Source organism: Pristiophorus japonicus, chromosome 6 (genome assembly GCF_044704955.1).
Source record: "Pristiophorus japonicus isolate sPriJap1 chromosome 6, sPriJap1.hap1, whole genome shotgun sequence".
In the NCBI taxonomy this organism is placed as follows: domain Eukaryota; kingdom Metazoa; phylum Chordata; class Chondrichthyes; family Pristiophoridae; genus Pristiophorus; species Pristiophorus japonicus.
Genome location: NC_091982.1, coordinates 30,727,111 through 30,755,009, shown reverse-complemented (window position 1 = coordinate 30,755,009; position 27,899 = coordinate 30,727,111). Strand labels below are relative to the sequence as shown.

Here is a 27,899-nt window from a genome sequence, read left to right as displayed (position 1 = left end):
TATATTGCTCTCGGTGTGAATTATTATGTGGTAAGAATTTAACTTCTTTGGGTATCAGCTATTAAGGAATCACACATGAATAGGTAATGCACAATTTAAGAACTTACATTTTTGCTCAGATCTAAGTAAGTCAATTACTTATGTGACAATAGATTTATACAAGTTAGTACTCAGGCGAACCTCTTAAATTTATATTTGTTTTACATTTCTAATTAAACAAAAGAGAGAGAAATACAAAAAAGTACTGAATTTCATTTGATGCTCAATTTCATTATAGCTATGTGACATACAGGACCTTGAAAATCTACTTTTATCTCTTTTCAGTCTATCATATTCTTCCTCCCTTCATCTGTCTCTTGTTCATTGCCAAATCCTATATTGGGGTTCCAAGCTCACTTTAAAATGCCTAGACTCTCCTGTAATTTGTGAATTGTACCCATCAACAGCTTCAGTCATGGGAATGATACACTGAGGACACCCTGTGGCATTACTCATGGACCAGGAGGGCTTAGAGATACAGCTCCAGGAAGTAAATGGAATATTTTTAATAGTAGCTGGAATTCGGCTGTCATTCAGTAGGTAGCACTCATGCCTCTGAGTCAGAAGATTGTGAGTACAAAAATCTAGGCAGACACTCCAATGCAGTGCTGAGGGAGTGTTAGAGGCGCTGTCTTTAGGATGAGACAATAAACCGAGACCCTGTCTGCTCTCTCGGTTGGATGTAAAAGATCCCATAACACTATTTTGAAGAAGAACAAGGGAGTTATTCCTGGTGTCTTGGCCAATATTTATCCCTCAATCGATAAGTGCCATATTAAAGGTTACTGCACAAGATAAAAGTTCACGGGGTTGGGGGTAATATATTAGCTTGGATAGAGGATTGGCTAACTAACAGAAAACAGAGAGTTGGGATAAATGGGTCATTTTCTGGTTGGCAAACAGTAACTAGTGGGATGCCGCAGGGATCGTTGCTGGGGCCTCAACTACTTACAATCTATATTGGATGAAGTGACCGAGTATAATGTAGCCAAGTTTGCTGATGATACAAAGATGGGTGAGAAAGCAAATTGTGAGGAGAACACAAAAAAGACAGGCTAAGTGAGTGGGCAAAAATTTTGCAGATGGAGTACAATGTGGAAAAATGTGAGGTTATCCACTTTGGCAGAAAAAATAGAAAAGCAAAATCAATTTAAATAAAGAAAAATTGCAAAGTGCTGCAGTACAGAGGGACCTGGGGTCCTTGTGCTTGAAACACAAAAAGTTGATATGCAGGTACAGCAAATAATCAGGAAGGCAAATGGAATGTTAGCCTTTATTGCAAGGGGGTATTGGTGAGGCCATACCTGGAGTACTGCAGTTTTCGTCTCCTTATTTAAGAAGGGTATACTTGCATTGGAGACTGCTCAGAGAAGGTTCACTAGATTGATTCCGGAGATGAGAGGGTTGACTTATGAAGATAGGTTGAGTAGGTTAGGCCTAAAGTCATTGGAGTTCATAGAAACATAGAAACATAGAAAATAGGTGCAGGAGTAGGCCATTTGGCCCTTTGAGCCTGCACCACCATTCAATAAGATCATGGCTGATCATTCCTTCAGTACCCCTTTCCTGCTTTCTCTCCATACCCCTTGATCCCTTTAGCCGTAAGTGCCATATCTAACACCCTCTTGAATATATCCAATGAACTGGCATCAACAACTCTCTGTGGCAGGGAATTCCACAGGTTAACAACTCTCCGAGTGAAGAGGTTTCTCCTCATCTCAGTCCTAAATCGCCTGCCCCTTATCCTAAGACTGTGTCCCCTGGTTCTGGACTTCCCCAACATCGGGAACATTCTTCCCGCATCTAACCTGTCCAGTCCTGTCAGAATCTTATATGTTTCTATGAGATCCCCTCTCATCCTTCTAAACTCCAGTGTATAAAGGCCCAGTTGATCCAGTCTTTCCTCATATGTCAGTCCAGCCATCCCCGGAATCAGTCTGGTGAACCTTCGCTGCACTCCCTCAATAGCAAGAACGTCCGTCCTCAGATTAGGAGACAAAAACTGAATATAATATTGCAGGTGGGGCCTCACCAAGGCCCTGTACAACTGCAGTAAGACTTCCCTGCTCTGATACTCAAATCCCCTTGCTATGAAGTTCAACATACCATTTGCCTTCTTCACCGCCTGCTGTAACTGCATGCCAACTTTCAAGGACTGATGAACCATAACACCCAGGTCTTGCTGCACCTCCCCTTTTCCTAATCTGCCACCATTCAGATAATATTCTGCCTTTGTGCTTTTGCCTCAAAGTGGATAACCTCACATTTATCCACATTATACTGCATCTGCCATGTATTTGCCCATTCGCCTAACCTGTCCAAATCACCCTGCAGCCTCTTAGCATCCTCCTCACAGCTCACACCGCCACCCAGTTTAGTGTCATCTGCAAACTTGGAGATATTGCACTCAATTCCATCATCTAAATCATTAATATATATTGTAAAGAGCTGGGGTCCCAGCACCGAGCCCTGCGGCACTCCACTAGTCACTGCCTGCCATTCTGAAAAGGACCCATTTATCCCGACTCTCTGCTTCCTGTCTGCCAGCCAGTTCTCTATCCACGTCAGTACATTACCCCCAATACCATGTGCTTTGATTTTGCACACCCATCTCTTGTGTGGAACTTTGTCAAAAGCCTTTTGAAAGTCCAAATACACCACATCCACTGGTTCTCCCTTATCCACTCTACTAGTTACATCCTCAAAATATTCCAGAAGATTTGTCAAGCATGATTTCCCTTTCAGAAATCCATACTGACTTGGACCAATCCTATCACTGCTTTCCAAATGTGCTGTTATTTCATCCTTAATGATTGATTCCAACATTTTCTCCACTACTGATGTCAGGCTAACCGGTCTATAATTACCTGTTTTCTCTCTCCCTCCTTTTTTAAAAAGTGGTGTTACATAAGCAACCCTCCATAGGAACTGATCCAGAGTTGATAGACTGCTGGAAAATTATCACCAATGCATCCACTATTTCTAGGGCCACATCCTTAAATACTCTGGGATGTAGACTATCATGCCCTGGAGATTTATCGGCCTTCAATCCCGTCAATTTCCCCAACACAATTTCTCGCCTAATAAGGATATCCTTCAGTTTCTCCTTCTCACGAGACCCTCGGTCCCCTAGTACATCCGGAAGGTTATTTGTGTCTTCCTTTTTGAAGACAGAACCAAAGTACTTGTTCAATTGGTCTGCCACTTCTTTGTTCCCCATTATAAATTCACCCAAATCCGACTGCAAGGGACCTACGTTTGTCTTCACGAAGCTTTTTCTCTTCATATATCTATAGAAGCTTTTGCAGTCAGTTTTTATGTTTCTGGTAAGCTTCCTGTCGTACTCTATTTTCCCCCTCCTAATTAAACCCTTTGTCCTCCTCTACTGAATTCTAAATTTCTCCCAGTCCTCCAATTTGCTGCTTTTTCTGGCTAATTTGTATGCCTCTTCCTTGGATTTAACACTATACTTAATTTCCCTTGTTAGCCATGGTTGAGCCACCTTCCCTGTTTTATTTTTACTCCAGACAGGGATGTACAATTGTTGAAGTTCGTCCATATGATCTTTAAAGGTTTGCCATTGCCTAGCCACCGTCAACCCTTTAAGTATCATTTGCCAGTCTAATCTAGCCAATTCGCGCCTCATACCGTGAAAGTTACCTTTCCTTAAGTTCAGGACCCTAGTTTCTGAATTAACTGTGTCACTCTCCATCTTAAGAAAGAATTCTACCATATTCTGGTCACTCTTCTCCAAGGGGTCTCGCACAACAAGATTGCTAATTAGTCCCTTCTCATTGCACATCACCCAGTCTAGGATGGCCAGCTCTCTGGTTGGTTCCTCGACATTTGGTCTAGAAAACCATCCCTAATACACTTCAGGAAATCCTCCTCCACCGCATTGCTACCAGTTAGGTTAGCCCAATCAATATGTAGATTAAAGTCGCGCATGATACTGCTGTACCTCTATTGCACACATCCCTTATTTCTTGTTTGATGCTGTCCCCAATCTCACTACTACTATTTGGTGGCCTGTACACAACTCCCACTAGCGTTTTCTGCCCTTTGATATTCCGTAGCTCCACCCATACCGATTCCACATCATCCAAGCTAATGTCCTTCCTTACAATTGCATTAATTTCCTCTTTAACCAGCAACGCCACCCTGCCTCCTTTTCCTTTCTGTCTATCCTTCCTAAATGCTGAATACCCTTGGATGTTGAGTTCCCAGCCTTGGTCACCCTGAAGCCATGTCTCCGTGATGCCAATCACATCGTATCCGTTAAATGCTGTCTGCGCAGTTAATTCGTCCACTTTATTCTGAATACTCCTCACATTGAGGCACAGAGCCATCAGGCTTGTCTTTTTAACACACTTTGACCCTTTAGAATTTTGCTGTAAAGTGGCCCTTTTTGTTTTTTGCCTTGGAAACCAAAAGTCTCAGCTATAATGTAAAAAATTACATCTATCTGACCAGTGTTACATAAACTAAAATACAAGAATCTCGTTTTACCAATGGTTTTAGTTTCAATTTAAAATGCAGCTTTAAACATTAATATTTTAGTTCTTTTTCTTGAAGTGTAGATATAATATCTTGAGCAAATATAATACTGATGATATTTACTTTGAAAAGTTTTCTGAGAGAAACTGATCACAGCAGTTCCTTGCCTAGAATTTAAAAATGGACAGAATGTCCCCAAACATTTCGTGTCTGGATTTTTATAGTGAAAACAACAAACTTTAAAACTTGAGAAAATGTAATTCATTTACATTTTTCTTCTTATCCAAATGTACCAATACTTTATGTAACTAATAGGTTCTGCTTAACCAAACACATTTAATTTCAGATTGTATTCTTTCAGATATACACATATATAACTGAAATGCAGTTGCTCTAACCATTCTTAATACATTAGAAAATATATAAATATGAAACAATCATAAAATTACACTTATACATGCATTGAAGGCTGAAAAATATCAAGAGGCAAGTCAAAGCTGAACAACTTAAGTGAGAGTTAAGCCCTGAGCTCCTGAGCAAGGGTAGGCCTTTGAAGTCAGAAGTTATTGGATAGATTTACAAGAGTGCACGGAGAATTTTATGAGTACATTTGCCGATTTTTGTGTATTACGTTTTTGTTATGTTATAAACCCTATTTTTAATGCCATTTCCTCTTGTTACTGACAAGACAAGATGATGTCATAGAATCATAGAAACTTACTGCACAGAAGGACATTCGGCCCATCGTGCCTGTGCTGGCTCTTTGAAAGAACAGTTTTGCTTAGTCTCACATAACCCTGTAAGTTCCAATGTCGGAAAGCATTCTCCAAAATATTTTGAGTGATTTCATTGATTCCCTTTCTCTGTCTCACTAACTGTTTTATTGGTAGTACTGCTGATTTTTGATTGGTAGTTTTCATACCTTCTTGCTACTTCCAATTTGTAGATTTTGGAAATGCTTGCCACTTGTTCATTGGTAAATTTGCAAGCTTTTCGGTAATAATTTGTGGCTTTTGATAAATATTTGAGCCAGTCAGGTACAAGTGCGACATACACTTTTCTTGTGTGACAATTTGAAGGTGGCACTTCCTGGTGCAAAGCTTTGAGGGATGCTGGAAATGGGATACTCTGCACAGAAGACACAAGACTTTTAGGCCTAGAAATTCGGGTCGTTTGCACCTCCATTAGCGACCATGGGGGGGCGCTAACGGAGGCGCAAATGCCATTTCGCCCAGGTGCAGCGCTGTTAACGACTCCTGCCAAATTCGATGGGAGTTTAGTGGTGGTAACCCGTAGCGCCCCGCTCTGCCATCACCGTGCGCAGCGCCCCGGTAGCACCCCAAACCCTAAATTGGGTATCGCCCCTGAAGCTACGTCGGGTGATGCTTCAGGGGGCGCATACAGGGTAGCCGGCTACTCGCGGGGCGCAAGTTAAATGGGAGGTATGGACCATTACAAAAAAATTCAGCCGATTTTGCCGAGCGTCCCGTTGGCGCTGAGACCATGGGGTATATGCAGCGATCGGACAGCCCGGCATTCTGCTTGAGTCCCGGGCTGTTGGCAAGGCACCCCCACTCCCTGGTGGTCCAGGGAGGCCCCTTTGATTACTGCAGAGTTTGCATCTTGGGCCCTTCCCTTTAATTAAGGGAAGAACCCCTTCTATGTGGCAGCTCAATGCAGTCCAGTGTGTAGCCCTGCGTCCCGCCCCTGACGCATCCGCCCCTCTTCTGCCCCAGAAAGCAAGTGGAGCATGTTATTTGGTGCTCCACTTCTTTTCAGAGTCGGTAACCCCAATTTCATGCGAGAGGCAAGACTTCTGCGCCTGCTGCAATGTCTCGCGCCTCGCGGTGTTCCCGCCCCCAAATGGGGCGCAATGGAATTTTTTCCCGTTAATTCTTTAGGTAGGTTGATTTCAGGGCTCCCAGTAATCCAGTATTGAATGATAGCACAATGGCAATTATTCGGGTTGAAACCAAATTTACATTCAAGCAAAGTTGAGCAACTCAATCTCTGCTTATAATTTTCATCTTGCAAAACTGACCAGTTGTATTTAATTGAAGCAAAGTGTGAACATACTCAAACTGAAACATTGGCTGGAAAATCACGGCCTCACCGGGTGCGTACGATGAGATTTGGGCTATTTGCACAACTCTTGCCCACCGAATCCTCTTCAAACTCTTACGCCTGGTAAAAGCAGGCATATCGCCTACTTTTTCCAGCGTAAGAGTTCCAAACATAGAAAAATTAAATGTTATTCCTTAATTTTATATTAAAAACCCTGTCGATTGAAGGGAAATTTATTTTGAACACTATTAAAACATTTTTTTTTAATTTCAAAAAAATAAATTTTTCTCTGGAACATTTGATTTAATGCAAATTTTATTGATTTAAAAAACGTGAAATGTTTTTTTAATTTATGTTGGTCTTTTAATTGATTTTGGGGGCATTCTTATTGATAGTAATGGGAGCTCAGAATTCCCATTACTATGAATGAGAATACTACATTTTGATTAGTGGTTCAGGCCCACGTGATCCCAGGCTACGCATGTGCTCCTGGAATACGAGGGCCCTTAAGCTGAACTGCGCAACTAGACCTCGAAGCACAAGCCTGCGTTCCTCAGGGACCACCCAGCCTCCACAGCTCTCCGGGGCAGAGAATTCCACAGATTTACAACCCTCCGAGAGAAGAAATTCCTCCTCATCTCAGTTTTTAATGGGCGGTCCCTTATTCGGAGACTATGCCCCCTAGTTTTAGCTTCCCCTATGAGTGGAAATATCCTCTCTCCATCCACCTTGTCGAGCCCCCTCATTATCTTATATGTTTCGATAAGATCACCTCTCATTCTTCTGAACTCCAAAGAGTATCGGTCCAACCTACTGAACCTATCTTCATAAGTCAACCCACTCATCTCCAGAATCAACCTAGTGAACCTTCACTGAACAGCCTCCAATGCAAATATATCCTTCCTTAAATACAGAAACCAAAGCTATACGCAGTACTCTAGGTGTGGCCTCACCAATACCCTGTACAGTTGTAGCAGGACTTCTCTGCTTTTATACTCTCTCCCCCTTGCAATAAAGACCAACATTCCATTTGCCTTCCTGATTACTTGCTTTCCTACATATTAACTTTTTGTGTTTGATACACAAGGACCCCCAGGTCCCTCTGTACTGCAACACTTTGCAATTGTTCTCCATTTAAATTATAATTTGTTTTCTATTTTTTCTGCCAAAGTGGATAATGTCCCACATTATACTCCATCTGCCAAATTTTTGCTCACTCACTTATCCCTGCTAATATATTACCCCCAACCCCATGAACTTTTATCTTGTGTGAACTTTTACCTTTTAAGTGGCACCTAATCGAATGCCTTCTGAAAATCCAAATACACCACATCCACTGATCCCCCCTTATCTAACCTGGCTCGTTACATCCTCAAAGAACTCCAGCAAATTTGTCAAACATGATTTCCCTTTCATAAAACCATGCTGACTCTACTTGATTGAATTATGCTTTTCTAAATGTCCCGCTATTGCTTCTTTAATAATGAACTTCAGCATTTTCCCAATGACTGATGTTAGGCTAACTGGTCTATAGTTTCCTGCTTTCTGTCTGCCTCCTTTTTTAAATAGGGGCGTTACATTTGCGATTTTCCAATCCGCTGGGACCGCCCCAGAATCCAGGGAATTTTGGTTGATTATGATCAATGCACCCACTATCTCTGCAGCCACTTCTTTTAAGATCCTAGGATGTAAGCCATCAGGTCCAGGGGACTTCTCTGCCTTTAGTCCCATTATTTTACCGAGCACTACTTCATTACTGATAGTGATTGTATTAATTTCCTCCCTCCCTGCAGACGCTTGATTATCCACTATTGGGATGTTTTTAGTGTCTTCAAGAATGAAACTTGAGTAGTTCATCAATATAATCTTAACCCAGAGATGTATTTATATCCTTGCTATGCACATGTACCATTTGTGTGTTACTCTTATACAGCTTTTGTGGCTGATGCAATAGTGAAACTTACTGATGACATAGTCACACTATTGAATGGTGCATTTTGAACGAAATTACTAATGAACCAAGTGATATTGGGCCCGAGTTTGGTCAAAGCTTAGGTCTGCCCGTTTTTTGGCAGTCCCCGGGCGGTGCGTGATTTTTTTACTGGCCACTAGCACTGGGGCCGACTGGGCGTGAGTTTCATCCCAGTTTTATCGGCGGGAGTGGGAGCGGCAGGCAGCGGGAGGCAGCAGGAGTCGGCGGTAGGTGCAGGCCTGCCGACTTGGGAAATATCGGAGGCCGTGTACTGCGCATGCACGAGATTTGGATCTTTTTTTTTTAGTTTTTTTTTGCCTGATGACCTCATTTTTCCCGCGCCTGGGGCTGAGGGCTCAGTTGCACATGCGCAGAAAATCTTGTAACTGACTTGCACCTGACAGTTACAGAGGGAAGTGATTGAGAGAGCGAGGCAACAGAATCATCAGCCATTCAGCTTGAAAACCTATCATAAGTGGTAGTAAAGCTGCCAGGAAGTCCAATGTAGGTAGGCTCAGAGCTCTCTGGTTTACTGATAATGAGCTGGAGGCACTTGTCTCTGAGGTGGAGCCTCACACGGGATGGTTATGGCAAGCCAGTCCCACCCCAATATAAACACATTTGGTGGGAGACTGGGGAGGCCGTGTCTGCAGTGGGAACCATGGTTCATGATGGAGACCAGTGCAGGACGAGATGAAACGATGTGGTAGCGTCAGCAAGAGTAAGTAAAAATCTTATTGTTGCACTCCTGTACTACTGAAAAAGTATATGTTGCCCTTGTGTGTGTGTGTGTGTTGCATGTGCAAACCAATTAAAGATTGCAACTTTTATTTCCACAGAAGAAACGAACAGCCAATGCCTCAATGCAGCGTGGCATGGGAGGGGACTTACCAGTGGTCATCGAACTGACTGACATCGAGGAGTGTGCCTTGGCGTTGGTGGGTGACCACCCCCGTGCCATCACACATGTTGGTGCCGATCCCATGCTACAGCATGGTAAGTTTATCCAAATCTCCGATCTGTGTTAGGCTCATGTCAAGCAAGGTCGTGTAATTTGATGTCAAATGCATTTTAATGTACTGCCTGTCGGCCATTTAGGGTGTGGTGATGTCACACTGGTATTCCTTAAAATAAGAATGTGAGATGTGAAGGTACTCATGTCAGCATTACCAAACCAACCCCCCATCCCACCTACCCGCTAAACACTGAAATGTTGTCTTGTACCTGCAGATGATGAATCGGAGAGCACCAACTTAGGCACCCCATCCACCTTTGGCACGCAAAGGCCATGTGCAACACCAACACCATCCACCTTGACCTCATCAGGAACCATGCCAGCAATTCCTAACGCCCCCTCCACTCCCACCCCTTCAAGATCCCCCATAGCCCCTGCATCCAACTCCACCAGCGAGAGATGAAGACCAGGAGAAAGAGCAGGGAGAAGGCCCAGTGTTTGTCCCACTTGAGCTCGAGGAGGTGGAAGAGGAGGACTCCATCCTCTCTTAGAAACATAGAAACATAGAAAATAGGTGCAGGAGTAGACCATTCGGCCCTTCGAGCCTGCACCACCATTCAATAAGATCATGACTGATCATTCACCTCAGTACCCCTTTCCTGCTTTCTCTCCATACCGCTTGATCCCTTTAGCCGTAAGGGCCATATCTAACTCTCTTTTGAACATATCCAATGAACAAGCATCAACAACTCTCTGCGGTAGGGAATCCCACAGGTTAACAACTCTGTGAGTGAAGAAGTTTCTCCTCATCTCAGTCCTAAATGGCTTCCTCTTATCCTTAGACTATGTCCCCTGGTTCTGGACTTCCCCAACATTGGGAACATTCTTCCTGCATCTAACCTGTCCCAGTCCCGTCAGAATTTTATATGTTTTTATGAGATTCCCTCTCATCCTTCTAAACTCCAGTGAATACAGGCCCAGTCGATCCAGCCTCTCCTCATTTGTCAGTCCTGCCATCCCGGGAATCAGTCTGATGAACCTTCACTACACTCCCTTAATAGCAAGAACGCCCTTCCTCAGATTAGGAGATCAAAACTGAACACAATATTCCAGGTGAGGCCTCACCAAGGTCCTGTGCAATTTCAGTAAGACCTCCCTGCTCCTATACTCAAATCCCCTAGCTATGAAGGCCAACATACCATTTGCCTTCTTCACCGCCTGCTGTACCTGCATGCCAACTTTCAATGACTGATGTACCATGGCACCCAGGTCTCATTGCACCTCCCCTTTTCCTAATCTGCCGCCATTCAGATAATATTCTGCCTTTGTGTTTTTGCCACCAAAGTGGATAACCTCACATTTATCCACATTATACTGCATCTGCCATGCATTTGCCCACTCACCAAAATGTCCAAGTCATCCTGCAGCCTCTTAGTGTCCTCCTCACAGCTCACACAGCCACCCAGCTTAGTGTCATCTGCAAACTTGGAGATATTACACTCATTTCCTTCATCTAAATCATTAATGTATATTGTAACGAGCTGGAGTCCCAGAACTGAGCCCTGCGGCACCCCATTAGTCACTGCCTGCCATTCTGAAAAGAACGCGTTTATCCCGACTCTCTGCTTCCTGTCTGCCAACCAGTTCTCTATCCATGTCAGTATATTACCCCCAATACCATGTGCTTTGATTTTGCACACCCATCTCTTGTGTGGGACTTTGTCAAAAGCCTTTTGAAAGTCCAAATACACCACATCCACTGATTCTCCCTTGTCCACTCTACTAGTTACATCCTTAGAAAATTCTAGAAGATTTGTCAAGCCTGATTTCCCTTTCAGAATTCCATGCAGACTTGGACCGATCCTGCCACTGCTTTCCAAATGCGCTGCTATTTCATCTTTAATAAACGATTCCAACATTTTCTCCACTACTGATGTCAGGCTAACCAATCTCTAATTATCTGTTTTCTCTCTCCCTCCTTTTTTAAAAAGTGCTGTTACATTAGCTACCCTCCAGTTCCTAGGAACTGATCCAGAGTCGATAGACTGTTGGAAAATGATCATCAATGCATCCACTATTTCTAGGGCCACTTCCTTAAGTTCTCTGGGATGCAAACTATCAGGCCCCGGGGAGTTATCGGCCTTCAATCTCATCAATTTCCCTAACACAATTTCCCACCTATTAAGGATTTTCTTCAGTTCCTCCTTCTCACTAGGCCCTCGATCGCCTAGTACTTCCGGTAGGTTATTTGTGTCTTCCTTTGTGAAGACAGAACCAAAGTATTTGTTCAACTGCTCTGCCATTTCTTTGTTCCCCATTATAGATTCACCTGAATCTGACAGCAAGGGACCCACATTTGTCTTCACAAATTTTTTCTCTTCACACATCTATATGTTCCCAGCAAGCTTCCTCTTATACTCTATTTTCTCCCTTCTAATTTAACCTTTTGTCCTCCTCTGCTGAATTATAACATTCTCCCAGTCCTCAGGTTTGCTGCTTTTTCTGGCCAATTTATATGCTTCTTCCTTGGATTTAACACTATCCTTAATTTCCCTTGTTAGCCACAGTTGAGCCACCTTCCCCGTTTATTTTTACTCCAGACAGGGATGTAAAATTGTTGGAGTTCATCCATGTGATCTTTAAATGTTTGCCATTGCCTATCTACCGTCAACCCTTTAAGTATCACTTGCCAGTTCACGTCTCATACCATCGAAGTTACCTTTCCTTAAGTTCAGGACATGCGTGTCACTTGTGCGCACAACACCGGTATCGGGGTCCGAGTTTTTGGGCTTCGAGTCGGAGGAAGCGGGAACAAGCGTTGTGAGGCACAGCACACGTGCCGTTAAAGCCACTGAGCCGCCTCCACCCAGGTTGATGCAGCAAGGTGATGATGATGCAAGACGGGTGGAAGCAATGAGGGAAATGGTTTGGCTGTCGAGGACGAGCGTCGACCTAGGTCGAGAGCTCCTCCAGGTCATGGCTAGGATAGCTGCCAACATCGTCGCATTTGCAGAGCAGCATACCAACAGTATGTCGCAGCTGATCACCACGGTGCAGTGAACCGTCGTCTCTGTCGCTGCCATGCGGCAATCGATGGTTTTGGGCTATGGCATGAACCCCCCCCATGCCATACCAGCCTGCCGACAGAACCAGAGGACCCGGAGATGCCAGCGTCTTCAATCTCACCACCTCTATTCACTCCCCGACGAACACGACAGCAGCGCTCTGGGTGCATTGCTGCACAACGTGCTGGTACTGAAGCGGTGAGGGGGCAGGGGTGCTGGTCGGCGTGGGGATGGCCAACTGATGAAGAGGACAATGGGGGCTCACTTGGAGGTGGGGACTAGAGGTGGTGGGAGTGGGTTGAGGGTTGGGTGTTGGTGTTGGTGATGTTTGTATATATTGTTCATGTTGCTGTTGGTCTTTAAAATGTTTCCTTTTGATGCTAAATGTACTGTTTTTTGAAATACTGTTAAATATTTTGCTTGACATGTTTGAATGTTCTGCCACTTTTGAATGTTGTACCTTTCAACACAGATACATTGTTGTACCACTCTTGGTCAGTGTCTAACTTCTAGATAATGAGAGGTATGTGCTGAGAAACATACAAATTTCCTTTAAATGTAGTGCAGTGTGATATGTATCTTGCCTTACAGTTATGATGCGACTTTTTAATGGGTCCTGACATCATGTCATTTAGCTACGACAAGTAAGCATCACCAATCTAGGATGGGTGGCTTTGAATGACAGATAGTTCCAGAACTTGGAGGCCAGATGTTATGGTTGGCATTTGAGGTAACAGATCGCCAAACCCCACCCCTAACATTACATGTTATTCAGTCAATTATAACACTCGAATATATATATATTTGCACCTTCTGTATTTGAGCTAATGTTGTTGTCAGGATCTCTTCCTGGCACCTAAGAGAAACTTACTGGATTGTGTTATTGCCTACATACTTTCACGTGAGCTCATGACCTCTGTAGACTCACATGGTCTCACTAAATCTCTTCTAGATACACTTGTGTCAAGACCCTTCTAGCGTAGGTCCATGGAGCCTTTACTGTAATTCTACTCCACACCTGCCCTTCAATGGAGCATTTTAGCTTCAATGCATCAACTTTTTCTGAGGGTCTAATATTGCTACAGTGTTTGTATCTGACCTGGGATGTACTGCTCTGGACCAATCTGCGCCATTGTCCCGACTGTCCGCTCAAGGTAAGACCACCTTTTTCACAACGGTCTTTCTGGTGGGCGGTAACAGGATCTTACAGGACCCTAAGGACCAAACTTGCGTTTTTCCTGACTTTTGCATCGGAGGGCAGTATGTACTACCGCCGGTGGTACTACCCCGATGAATCTCCCGCCGGGCGGTAGTTGGGCGGTAGGTCGCCGGTCCCTGAATATTTTCTGCAAAAATGGCATTTTTGGGCAGTAGCTCAGCAGCTGTGGGCAGCTGTGGGCAATAGGTTGACCAAACTCAGGCCCATTGAGTTTTATTTCATTTCATGTCACATAGAATGCATTCACCTGCACCTTGTTAGACAAGGCCTAAAAGGGAACAACATCTTGAGAAAAAGTTCAGCAAAATCTCTGCTAGCCCTCCCAAAGTAATCATGCAAAACCACAGAAGATCAATACTTTCCCAAAGTTAGCTCTGTCCATATTTATCACTGAAACCTTCGATTCTGTTCCTCCAAAGTTATGCCTCCAGCTAGGAATTAATTACATTAACTGAAAGCCTTTTCTGCATGTCCACTACACTTATGAGGAAAACATTCTCATCTCCGCCCTCATTTGATGCTTGTTAATTTTCGATTTGACTATTCGAGTTCTGAATTTACAGCCCAAATTAAATGGACTACTTTCATCTATGCCATTTTTGGCTCTCAGCATTCTAAAGATGTAGATAATATTCCCCATGGCTTACTGACATAACAAGTTATTTTTTATTTCTGCCACTGATTACAGTTGCTGGGAATAAAACTTACGTACCTGAGAGTTAACAACAAAATTCTTCTTACCAAATAAATCTGGCAAGGTAAATCTAAAATATACCAACTCCCCCATTACAAGTCAGAACATAAGCTTATAAGAATATAGGAAAGAAGAGCAGGAGTAGACCATTCGGCCCTTCAAGCCTGCTCCGCCATTCAATGGCTGATCTTTTACCTCAACTCCACCTTCCCGCACTATCCCCGTATCGTTTGATTCCCTTAACATCCAAAAATCTTTCAATCTCTATCTTGAATATACTCAACGACTGGGCATCCACAGCACTCTGGGGTAGAGAATTCCAAAGATTCCCTTATTCTGATCGGTGACCCCTGGTTCTAGACTCCCCAGCCAGGGGAAATATCCACCTTGCATCAACCCTGTCAAATCCTCTAAGAATTTTATATGTTTTAATGAGCTCACCTCTCATTCTTCTAAATTCTCAGCAATATAAGTCTAGTCTCCTCAGTCTCTCCTCATAGGACAATCCCCCCATCCCAGGAATCAGTCTGGTGAACCTTCATTGCACTCCTTCTAAGGCAATTATATTCTTCCTTAGGTAAGGAGACTAAAACTGTGCACAATTCTCCAGGTATGGTCTCACCAAGGTCCTATATAATTACAGTAAGACTTCTTTACTCTTATATTCCAATCCTTTTGTAATAAGGGCTAACATACCATTTGCTTTCCTATTCGTGTACGAAGACACCCAGGTCCCTCTGAACACCAACATTTCTCAAGCTCTCACCATTTAAAAAATACGCTGCTTTTCTATTTTTCCTACCCAAGTGGATAACATCACATTTCTCCACATTATGGGCTCAAGTTTCGGCTCGAGTTGCTCCTATTAGTTTAGAATAGAGCATCTTAGAAATTGCAATTCTCGGCATTTAGTTTGCTCCAATTCTAGTGAGTTAGAATAGTTTCATTTTAGAACAGTTTTTTTTTCAAAAGGGGGCGTATCCAGCCACTTACGCCTGTTTTACAATTTAGGCAGCGAAAATTTACTCCAAACTAGCTTAGAATGGAGTAAGTGTAGATTTTTGTACGCTCAGAAAAACTTTGCCTGCACTTTGATAAATTAGGCGCAGGGAACGAGAGACGGGGGCAGGGTGGTGGGCATGGGGAAGGGAAGTTAGAGTGAAGTTAGGGAATTTTACAAGCATTTAACACTTCACTTCTACAAATAAAGAGCCATCATGAATAATACATGATAAATTAATGAAATAAAAAATAAATTACATTTTCCTGCCTGTCTGAAGTAGCAGCAGCAGGCACCGAACTGTAAGATGTCGGCCGTTCGGCCAGGGGATAGGGGCGGCGTGAGGCAAGAGCAGTACAGCCTGGCAGCAGCAGGCTCTGAGCTACGGAGACGAGTTCGGCCGTTCGGCCAGGGGATATGGACGGTGTGCAAAGCACCGGGAGGGAGAGCCAGCCAGACTATGAAATTACTATGAATTATTATGGTTACATTATTTTCTGAGACACGAGTAGGGAGTTTATAAAGTTTATAAATGTCTGGAAAATTGAAGGTACAAATCATGAGAGGGATGTAGTATAATTTTATCACCATTAATGGATTTCAGTGCGACTCAAATTTTTCTTTTTGAAGAAATACAAAATAGCTATCCCAAGATAATAAAGATGGAAAAGAAATGAAATTTGTGTCCCACTGCGCATGCACGCATGCTCCAGCGCGCATGCGCAGGGCTGCCAGCACTAAATGTGCTGCTGTGAGCTAACCCTGCCCCCCCTGCCGGCAGTTCTTCGGCGCCACGCCTTGGCCCCCTCCCCAGCAGCTCCTGCTGCACCATGCCGACCTGCAACGGGCCCGAAAAACATCACAGAATATGAAGGTAGGCATTAGGCACACTTTTTGTTCGACGAAATAGGTGTGCCTCTTGGAGGTGCGCCATTCTAAGGGAAGGTCGAAACTTGCGCCCTATATTCCATCTGCCACATTTTTGCCCACTCACTTAACCTGTCTATATCCCTTTATTCTAGAAGCTATCATCAACTAACAAAGGCAGGGAGAAAAACAACCTTAGATTGACAACTTATGCTTGGCAGTCATTATTTGTTTCAATGACGCACAAAAGGCAATGCACATCAGAATATCAATATGTAGTGAATATTAAAGGTTGCCCTCTTTACAGTAAAGTTAATTTCATGTCACATTAAAAAATGCTGAAATTAATGTGCCTAACATTTTTAATTATTTTGTTTTGCCAAGAGAAGTAAATTTTGTAGCCTATTATAGTTGACAAACATTTTGGATATCAAAACTAACTACTTTCTTAAATGATACTTCATCGCCTAAAAGAGATTTGACAGGAAAATGACACAACCTGTCCATTGGTCTTAAATCTGATGAGGTTTTCATTGTTCTTTCAACAGATGGGAATTGTAAGCCATGAGGAATGGTAAGCAAACGTTCTGGATGCACTCATTAGAGTGACTGCTTAAATCAAGTAAAGTCTGCAACACTTGCAAGTCACATCAGAACAGAATTCACGTCAGCTCTGAAGTTAAGGAAAAAAAAATACCTCTATAGCTTTCCAAACTAATTTGCTACACTGGTGGAGGTAATTGCCTGCCTGACAGAGGCAGCAGGAAGCCATTTTAATGCTGGGCCTTGTTTCAAAGTTGCTGGTCCACTTACCATCTGGACCAGATAGAAAGAGGGTGCAGAGCAGTTGTCTGCAGGGGAAGAATGGGTGGCCCTTTGCCACCCGCCAGTTTCCAGGTAAGTGATGGGAATAGGGTTTTGGGAGTGCCTTGCGGGGGGGGAGAGTGGGCGCTCAGGGAATCGACACTCCTCCTGCTCCAGGCCCCACAAAAGAAATTCTTCTAGTGACTTGAGCACGTAATCTAGGCTGGCACTACAGTGCAGTACTAAAGGAGTGCTGCACTGTCTGAGATGCCGTTTTTCAGATGAGATGTTAAACTGAAGTCTGTTCTCTCAGGTGGATGTTAAAGATCACTTGGCACTATTTTGAAGAAGAGCAGGGGAGTTCTCCCCAGCTTTCTGGCCAATATTTATCCTTCACCCAACATTACTAAAACCTAAAAGAAATTACCTGGTTATGTATCACATTGCTGTGGAAGTTTACAGCAAATTGGCTGCCACGTTTCCCTATATTACAACAGTGAATACACTAAAAGTACTGAATTGCCTGTAAAGTGCTTTAGGACGTCCTAAGGTCATGAAAGGTGCTATATAAATAAAAGACATTCTTCCTTTTTTACCTGGAAGGACTTCTTCATCCTTCCCACCAGCTGCCGACTTGCTGCAGCCTGACAGGAAGGCCGTGGTGGCAACACCGCTCAGGGTCCAGTTAAAATGCCATTAGGGTCCTATTGGCATAATAGAACCCTGATGTGTATAAATGAATTAGGCCCCCACCTGCTTTAGGCAGTGGCCTCATCTGCCTGCAGAGCCCTGGTTGTTTATATCGGAGATGGCTGGAAGGGGTCGAATTCTGTGCAGATAAGTCAGCCGATCATTTTTAATTGCCTACCTGCCCGGTTACTTTTAACCATAAGCAACCTTTTTTCCCCTTAAAATCTGCCCTAATGGGCATTATTGCTGTGCTTTTTCCCCCCAATCTTCGTCACTTGGTGCTAATCGTTGCCAGAGGAGACAATTGTATCCAGCAGTAGGATACTAGATTGAAGGGGTATAGTGTTCCAGTAACAGAGCATTTACTGCATCATGAATAATTAATAAACACATTTTAAAGAATTCCTTTAGCAAAATAGAAGGGGAAAATCTTGGGCATTTTGTGATATTTTGCCACAAAATTAGGGATGGATTTAAAAAATAAAATATAAGAAAATAGCCTCAAATCTACCGTAATTGATTTGGAGTATTTGAGAAAATGAAACTCATTATCCTGCCACCAGTAAGCTGCATGGCCCAACTTGGTATCGCTGTACAGCTCACCGGTTTCAGGCCAGTGCAATATTGGGTGGCCCATAGGCCGACTCAGCCAGCAGGAAATTTATTTGATCGGGGAAAGCATTCTTGCTCCTCCTGGCCCTACAACACTAATTATTTACTTACCGAATTTGGGCCCCTTCCTCTTCACCACCCAGTTGTCCCTCTAAAATGCATTGGAGTCCTATATACACAAGAAGACCCCGATTTTCATAATGAGGCTCCCGCTGGACAGCCCAGGCTTCAGCAAGTATGGTGGTACAGTGGGAATGGGGCGGTAAGTGGTACTCAGCATTTTTAACTCTGTCACAGCCCAGTTTCTGCCAGGCAGGCCGAGTTAAAATCAGCCCTCATATCTCTTGGGTAATAACCCATACTTGGCTGGTCTGTGGTCTTGAACAGTCTGGCCTGCTATCAGCACTGCAAACTCTATCATCCCCCACCCACCAAACCAGGTCCATTCATTGCGCTTTTAAAAAATGTCATTTGTAGAAGTGTGATAGTTCTGGGAATAGATTTAAATACCTGAGAAATGATTGTACATCCATCATAATAATAGATTCAGATCCTGTTACAATCTTTTCAATAAAGCTATTTTTGAAGAGTTTAAGTGGTATGGTTTCCACATGAAAGCTTCTCTAGGGACACTGAACCATTGAAACCCTTTAATACTTTAATCTGCCAAATTTATCCAGATCAACTCACCACCAACATTCAAAAACATGGATGCGATTTCAATTTACAGCTTCAAAATTGGAATCCAATTTGGATTAGGATTTTGCTTCAGATGCAGGTTTAGATTTGGTTTGGCAGTTCAGATTTAGAATAGAGGATTGTGATTTTTTTCTTCTCTTCTTTCCTGTAGGTACAGACTCATGATACAGGATATCCTGTACCACGAGGCTCATGGGTTGCAATGCACCTCTGGCCTCACCCAAGTGGTAGCTCTTCATATTTGAAGCTAAAGAGTGAGTGTTAGCAGTCTGTGGGTGTGTGTGTGGGTGACATCGCAATCAAGTGCCATTGCGTTCTTCCCACACAGGCATTTTCCGGCAGGCATTACTGAATAGTGATCAGCAGCAGATACGTGGATGATTTTTCTCCAGTGGTGCTGAAGCTAATTATAGTATCCCAACTGCTATGCCAGCTGAGGTTAGCTGACTCTACAAAGGCTGGGAATCAATCCCGAGACCTGCTCATTCGTATGGCTTAATGTACTGGGAGGTATCAGGCAAATTTTCTCGACATTATTTATTACTATAACTTTGGGAAATGTTCACAAAAGGAAAAGGCCAGACAGAACGTAAACACATTTCCCGTTTTCCTGGAACAGAGGGCGTGTTTAACGTTGGTAAAATCATACGGTTTGACGGAGGATGTTTGTAAATGGCACCATAAAGCTCTCCTCTAGCTTCCTCTTGCAAAGCAGGAAGCAGACAGAATGTCTCTGTGTTACACTCAGACACTGGGAGCTGGGAACCAGCCCAAATGTCTCTATTGCTCAGAGACAACCGAGGTAAAAATGAATTTAAATTATTTAAGAACAAATATCAAAGTGCATATTAAAAATATTTATTTAAAAATAATTTCCCTCATTTCCTGCTCCAGTCAGATGACTGAGGCATTCCACTTCACAAACATTTATGTCATCATTACTGTTATTTGGCCAGAATTATCGTAAGCTTCCATGTGATTATCTTTCAAAAGTATACGGATGTAGTAAGCATCCGCAAAGTATTACACATTTAGAGCAGTCTACGGATGTGATAAATAAAATGTATTTAATAAATATATAGCATTTCCAGTTCAAAATAAGGAAATGTTAAGAATGATAAAAATGACAAGTGATGGTGTGATGAATTGCTAAGAACACTAAGAGGATAAGGATTGCAGAAAGATACTCAATGTAGTCACTAATAAGATCAGTCACATGCTGGGGAGTATTGTTAGGGATTCATTGGAAACAGGAATGGTACCTGAAATTTGGAATAAGGTGAATAAGTCAATATGTGAAAAGAGGCATAAAGATAGCCCTGTTAAAGGTAGGCCAGTGAGCCTTATACATGTAGTAACAGGCACATTGAAGGAGGCAATAATGAAGTGCTTAGAAAAATATGGAATAATAAGGAGTCAATATGGTTTGTTAGGGGGCAGGGCAGGGAGTTAGGCTTGAAAAATCTTATGGGGCGAATAGAGATTGGGAACTCAGTGCATTTTATTATATTTAGATTTTAATAAAGCTTTTGATACATTTCCACACAGGAGATTGATCTGTAAAGCTGGGAGTAAAGGAATGTGGATCTTCAGAATGGCTGCATCAGAACATGAAGCCACACTTGGGCCATTATTGTTCACAGTGATCGATTAAGAAATATGGTTGAGAAGTGACAGTGGCTGTTTAATGTGGATAAATGCAAAATGATGAGAGTGTGGAAGGGGAGTAAGTTTGGACATATAAGATAAACTATATTCACCTACCGGAGAGATGTAACTGGGGTTGCTCGACATTATCTGAACATATCACACTGTATGCAGCAGTAGTAAAAAGTGCAAACGGATTTATATGGTACCTTTCACATCCTCAGGACATCCAAGTTTCTTACAGCCAATAAATTATTTTTTGAAATGTAATCACTTTTATTTATTAGGCAAATGGAGCAACTAATGAGTGCACAGCAAGATCACACAAACAGCAATTAATCTCTGTTGGTGGTGTTGGTTGAGGAATGAATGTTAATGAGGATATCAGGAGAATCACCCGTTATTCTTGGAAAAGATGCCATGAGATCCTTTATGTCCATCTGAATAGGTTATTGGGGCTTCAGGCAAATAATTGAAACAAAAGATTCCTTCTGATCATGTATAAAACACTAGTCTAGCCTCTCCTGGAGTACTATGCTGATCACTGTATCATTGTGGAATGATCTGGTCATTGGAGAAGGAACATTGAAAGACAACCGAATTGATAGAAACATAGAAAATAGGTGCAGGAGCAGGCCATTCGGCCCTTCGGGCCTGCACCGCCACTCAATATGATCATAGCTGATCATGCAATTTCAGTACCCCCCCCCCCCGCCCCCCCTGCCTTCTCTCCATACCACTTGATCCCTTTAGCCATAAGGGCCACATCTAACTCCCTTTTGAATATGTCCAACGAACTGGATTCAACAACTTTCTGTGGCAGAGAATTCCACAGGTTCACAACTCTCTGGGTGAAAAAGTTTCTTCTCATCTGGCTTAACCCTTATCTTTAGACTGTGACCCCTGGTTCTGGACTTCCCCAACATCGGGAACATTCTACCTGCATCTAACCTGTCCAGTCCCATCAGAATTTTATAAATTTCTATGAAATCCCCTCTCAATCTTCTAAATTCCAGTGAGTATAAGCCTAGTCGATCCAGTCTTTCCTCATACGTCAATCCTGCCACCCTGGAAATCAGTCAGGTGAACCTTCGCTGCATTCCCTCAATAGAAAGCATGTCCTTCCTCAGATTAGGAGACCAAAACTGCACACAATACTCAAGGTGTGGTCTCACCAAGGCCCTGTACAACTGCAGTACGACCTCCCTGTTCCTATACTCAAATCCCCTCGCTATGAAGGCCAGCATGCCACTTGCTTTCTTTACCGCCTGCTCACCTTCAATGACTGATGTACCATGACACCCAGGTCTCTTTGCACCTCCCCTTTTACTAATCTGTCACCATTCAGATAATATTCTGCCTTCCTGTTTTTGCCACCAAAGTGGATAACCTCATATTTATCCACATTATACTGCATCTGCCGTGCATTTGCCCACTCACCTAACCTGTCCAAGTCCCCCTACAGCCTCTTAGCATCCTCCTCACAGCTCACACTGCCACCCAGCTTAGTGTCATCTGCAAACTTGGAGATATTACATTCAATTCCTTCATCTAAATCATTAATACATATTGTAAATAGCTGGGGTCCCAGCATTGAACCCTGCAGCACCCCACTAGTCACTTACTGCCATTCTGAAAAACACCCGTTTATTCCCACTCTTTGCTTCCTGCCTGCTAACCAGTTCTCTATCCACGTCAATACATTACCCCCAATACCATGTGCCTTAATTTTGCACACTAATCTCTTGTGTAGGACTTTGTCAAAAGTCTTTTGAAAGTCCAAATACCCCACATCCACTGGTTCTCCCTTGTCCACTCTACTAGTTACATCCTCAAAAAATTCTAGAAGATTTGTCAAGCATGATTTCCCTTTCATAAATCCATGCTGGCTTGGACCGATCTGTCACTGCTTTCCAGATGCGCTATTATTACATCTTTAAGCATTTTCCCCACCATTGATGTCAGGCTAACCAGTCTATAATTTCCTGTTTTCTCTCTCTCTCCTTTTTTAAAAAGTGGGGTTACATTAACTACCCTCCAATCCATAGGAACTGATGCAGAGTCCATGGATAGTGGAAAATGACCACCACTGCATCTACTATTTCTCGGGCCACTTCCTTAAGTACTCTGGGATGCAGACTATCAGGCCCTGGGGATTTATTGGCCTTCAGTCCCTTCAATTTCCATAACACCATTTCCTAACTGATAAAGATTTCCCTCAATTCCTCCTTCTCGCTAGACCCTCGGTCCCCTAGTATTTTCGGGAGGTTATTCGTGTCTTCCTTAGTGAAGACAGAACCAAAGTATTTGTTCAATTTGTCTGCCATTTCCTTGTTCCCCATTATAAATTCACCTGATTCTGACTGCAAGGGACCTACATTAGTCCTCACTAATCGTTTTCTCCTCACATATCTATAGAAGCTTTTGCAGTCAGTTTTTATGTTCCCTGCAAGCTTACTCTCATACTCTATTTCCCCCCTCCTAATTAAACCCTTAATCCCCCTCTGCTGAATTCTAAATATCTCCCTGTCTTCAGGTTTGCTGCTTTTTCTGGCCAATTTATATGCCTCTTCCTTGGATTTAACACTTTCCCTAATTTTCCTTGTTAGCCACGGTTGAGCAACCTTCCCTTTTTTATTCTTACGCCACACAGGGATGTACAATTGTTGTAATTCATCCATGTGATCTTTAAATGTCTGCCATTGCCTATTGACCGTCGACCCTTTAAGTATCATTCGCCAGTCTATCCTAGCCAATTCACGTCTCATACCATCGAAGTTTCCTTTCTTTAAGTTCAGGATCCTAGTCTCTGAATTAATTGTGTCACTCTCCATCTTAATGAAGAATTCTACCATATTATGGTCACTCTTTCCCAAGGGGCCCCGCACAACCAGATTGTTAATTAATCCTCTCTCGTTACACAAGACCCAGTCTAGGATGGTCTGCTCTCTAGTTGGTTCCTCAACGTATTGGTTTGAAAACCATCCCTTATACACTCCAGGAAATCCTCCTCCACAGTATTGCTACCAGTTTGTTTAGCCCAATCAATACGTAGATTAAAGTCACCCATGATAACTGCTGTACCCTAATTTCCTGTTTGATGCCATCCCCAACCTCCCTATTACTGTTTGGTGGTCTGTACACAACTCCCACTGATTTTTTCTACCCTTTGGTATTTCGCAGCACTATCCATATAGATTCCACATCATCCACGCTAATGTCCTTCCTTGCTATTGCGTTAATCTCCTCTTTCATCAGTAACGCTACCCCACCTCCTTTTCCTTTCTGTCTGTGTTGAGTTCCCAGCCTTGGTTACTTTGGAGCCATGTCTCCGTAATCCCAATTACATCATACCCGTTAACAGGTATCTGCGCAGTCAATTCATCCATCTTATTACGAATGCTCCTCGCATTGAGACTCAGAGCCTTCAGACTTGTTTTTTTAACACTCTTTTTCCTTTTTGAATTTGCTGTAATGTGGCCCTTTTTGAATTTTGCCTTGATTTCTCTGCCCTCCACTCTTGCTTGTCTCCTTCCTACCTTTTGCTTCTGCCCCCTTTTTACTTCCCTCTGTCTCCGTGCATAGATTCCCATCCCCCTGCCAGTTTAGTTTAAACCCTCCCCAACAGCACTAGCAAACACTTCACTGAGGACATCAGTTCCGGGTCTTACCCAGGTGCAGACTGTCCGGTTTGTACTGGTCCCACCTCCCCCAGAACCGGTTCCAATGTCCCAGGAATTTGAATCCCTCCCCCTTGCACCATTCCTCAAGCCACGTATTCATCTGAGCTATCCTGCAGTTCCTACTCTGACTAGCACGTGGCACTGGTAGCAATCCTGAGATTATTACCTTTGAGGTCCTACATTTTAATTTAACTCCTAGCTCCCTAAATTCAGCTTGTAGGACCACATCCCATTTTTTACCTATAGCGTTGATACCTATATGTACCACGACAGCTGGCTGTTCACCCTCCCCCTCCAAAATGCGCTGCAGCCGCTCAGAGACATCCTTGACCCTTGCACCAGGGAGGCAACATACCATCCTGGAGTCTCTTTGCAGCCGCAAAAAAGCCTATCTATTCCCCTTATAATCGAATCTTTTATCACTAGCTCTCCCATTCTTTTGACTTAGGCTTTGAAGAGAATCTACAGAAATGGAAAATGTTATACTGGAGAGGAGAAAGCTCAAGGAAGACCTTATCGATATGTTCAAGATTCTATTGCTTACAGATAGCATGAAAGCTAATAATATGTTTGCAACAATCATAAACTCTACAGTAAGAGTTTGAATTCAAGTTCAGACAAGGGAAAGTGAACAGACTGTTCAAATTTAACTGCTATGCTCAGAGGATGGTGAATATATGGAACACTCTGCCTGTCTCAGGAGGCACTGGAGGTGAAGAATGTTGGCAAAGTCAAGGAGAACTGGAGAGCTATATGGCAGAGAAAGTGATTAAGCAGTAATGATTAAGCAGTATGACAGATACAGTAGTGCATGTCATTTTTCAAACGTTCGGATTGGGCGTAGTAACTGCAATGGTCTCTTCCAGTCTTGTACATGCCTATGTTTCCATGTATATCAGAATTAACAACTATTTTATGTACATAATAAATTAATAAAGTCAGATATTTTTTCAACTTAGAGAAGCGGGGAATTGCATAGTGCCCGTATGGGGGCGGTAACATCTGCGAAACGGGAGTTCCTGCATCAGGCACGGAAGTCTGTCCCACTCGCGAAATTGGGGTCACTGCCCCCGAGAGCAAGTCAAGTGCAAAATAACACATTATAGGGGAGGGCCAAACTGCAGACTCTGCGGGGCCATACCTGGACCTGCGGGGAGCGGGGTGCCGTGCCATCAGCCTGGCAGAGTGCCGGGCAGCCAGTTCGCGGCATGGGCCCTGCGTTCAAGGAGGCAACGGGCCGCGACGAGTAAAGCGGACGATTTTTAAATTTACGCGGATGGCACCTCCCCTTTAACTAACGGCCGGCCGCCATGTAAGAGCCCCCTAAGGCTGTCGCTGGCATTGCCCAGTGCAGCTTCAGGGGACGATACCCAATTTTTGCTCTGGGGTGAAAACGGGTCGCTGCACACAGTGCTGGCGTCGTCTCTGCCGGCGCAGCGGAGCGGGGAGCTACCGGATACCGCCTCCACCGAAACTCCCGCGTAATTTAGCGGGAGTTGTTATCAACACCATGCCTGGGTGAAGTAAGAGGTGCAAATTAGCCCAATTTCTCCCCCCTAATTTTCCCCAATGCAAATTTTGCATTGTATTGCTATTTTTCTCTTTTGCCTCCACTTTCTTCACTCCTGTCCTAAATATGATGACATGCTGGGATATAGGGCTCAATTTTCCCCAATGCCATTTTTTGGCATACTTGAAGAGTTACGTCCATTTTTTTGGGGCCCAACTGCGCAAAAAAAAAAAATCATCCAACTTTCCCCGTTTGAATTGTTGATTTTGGCGCCGCCCAGCCTGTTCTTTAGCTTTGTGGGTAGAGCCTAAGATCTGCGTCAAAAAGATCGGGTTGCCAGGGTAACGAGGGACACACTGCGGGCTGAAGCTGGAAAGTGAAACATACCACACATTCTGGCCAGCTCACAGCAAGCTGCACAAGCACCTTGTACATTGCAGCAGCTTACCAGCATTAAATTATTAGTGTTTATGCCACTTCTCCTCCCCTCTTGGTGCCGGGTGCCGCTCCTAACCTAGACCGAAAGGCCTCCCCCCACTCCCCGCCTTTCTCTCCTCTCCTCCCTCTCTCCTCTCCTCCCTCTCTCCTCTCCCCCCTCTCTCCCTCTCTGTTGCTGCTGTCTGGGCCGTGGAACTGCATCTGCTTGTGCTGATTCTTTTACCTACGCAGATTTTTTTAACTGCCCAGAAGGTTTTAGCAGAGTGGTCACATATGCCGTCCTACGAAAAATTGGAGTAAATTGGAGCTGGCCAAACTTGCTTAAATGACCAGAATTGGCCCGGGTGGCAGGTTACACCCCCAATGAGGTAAAAAAAATCGTAGCCTAAAAGAAATCCTACCTAAGTGAATTACGCTAGCGCAGAAACTTTGAGGACACTTGGAGATTTGAATTTACTCCCAAAAAAACGGTGCACGCCAAAAAAACGCCGCAGATAATTGGGGAAAATTGAGCCCATAGTATCATGGGCATCAGCAGTCCACCACTTCTTGGTGCTTGAGCCTAGACAGTGCGTGCAGATAGATTATTTGACTGTGGAAGGCATTGTAGCCAAGCCCAATCCTGTTCTCAACTAATGTTTACACGCACACTTTCCAGCTGGGGTAACTGGGTAGCAGTTGGAGTGGGGACCCTAGCTGTTTATTCCTCTCTCTAGTCAAGGGTGCTGAGGCCGATTGTAGCCACAGCTGTCGATATTGGACTAATCGAGGTGTATATTTTTTAGTCATTAGCTGTGTACCTGTGATAAAACTATAAACATGAATGAAAGTACCAGGTTGTATCCATAACATGGACCACAGAGGATGCCTATATGATATGAATGTATCTCTCCTTTTTCTGACCCTCTTTTCTCATTATTTTTTTCTGTTTTCTTTCTTTGTCTCCCTTTTTTGTATTTCTCTTCCTCTCTTCACAACTCACCTGGCTGAGGGATTTGTAAGCGCTTTCTCTTGCTCTAGAACAAGTTGAGGCAAAATACAGCTATGGAAGCAGAAAAATCCCACCATTCATAGTGGAAGTGAATGTTCCGCATTAAAACCACAGGGCCAAACATTTAATAGAAGGCTCTTGTTATTATTGTGGATGGTAGCGCCTGCTTCCAGAACAGCTTTCTCCCATTCTTCAGGCAGACAAACCAAGAGAAATCTTCGGCAAAGTTAATACATGTATGAAATGACAATTTTCTGCCCAAGACTCCTGCGCTGCCAGACTCAGTAGAGTGAGCATGCTTGATTGTAGCACTACTAACACCGCCAAGGCTAAGATCAGTTGTTAGCACAGAGCAAGAATTGAACCATGGAATCGTCATGCGCCTCACGAACATTGACCCACAAAGTTATCAGAGTCCTACTATTTCTGGCAGTTTGTTATATACTTCTGGAT

The 27,899-nt window shown here is 43.5% G+C and overlaps 1 protein-coding gene across 1 annotated transcript in view; it reads right to left on the bottom strand.

Moving 5' to 3' along the window:
* kdrl (kinase insert domain receptor like) overlaps nt 1-27,899 on the bottom strand; it is a 262,118-nt gene that overhangs the window by 149,434 nt on the left and 84,785 nt on the right. The window lies entirely within an intron of this gene.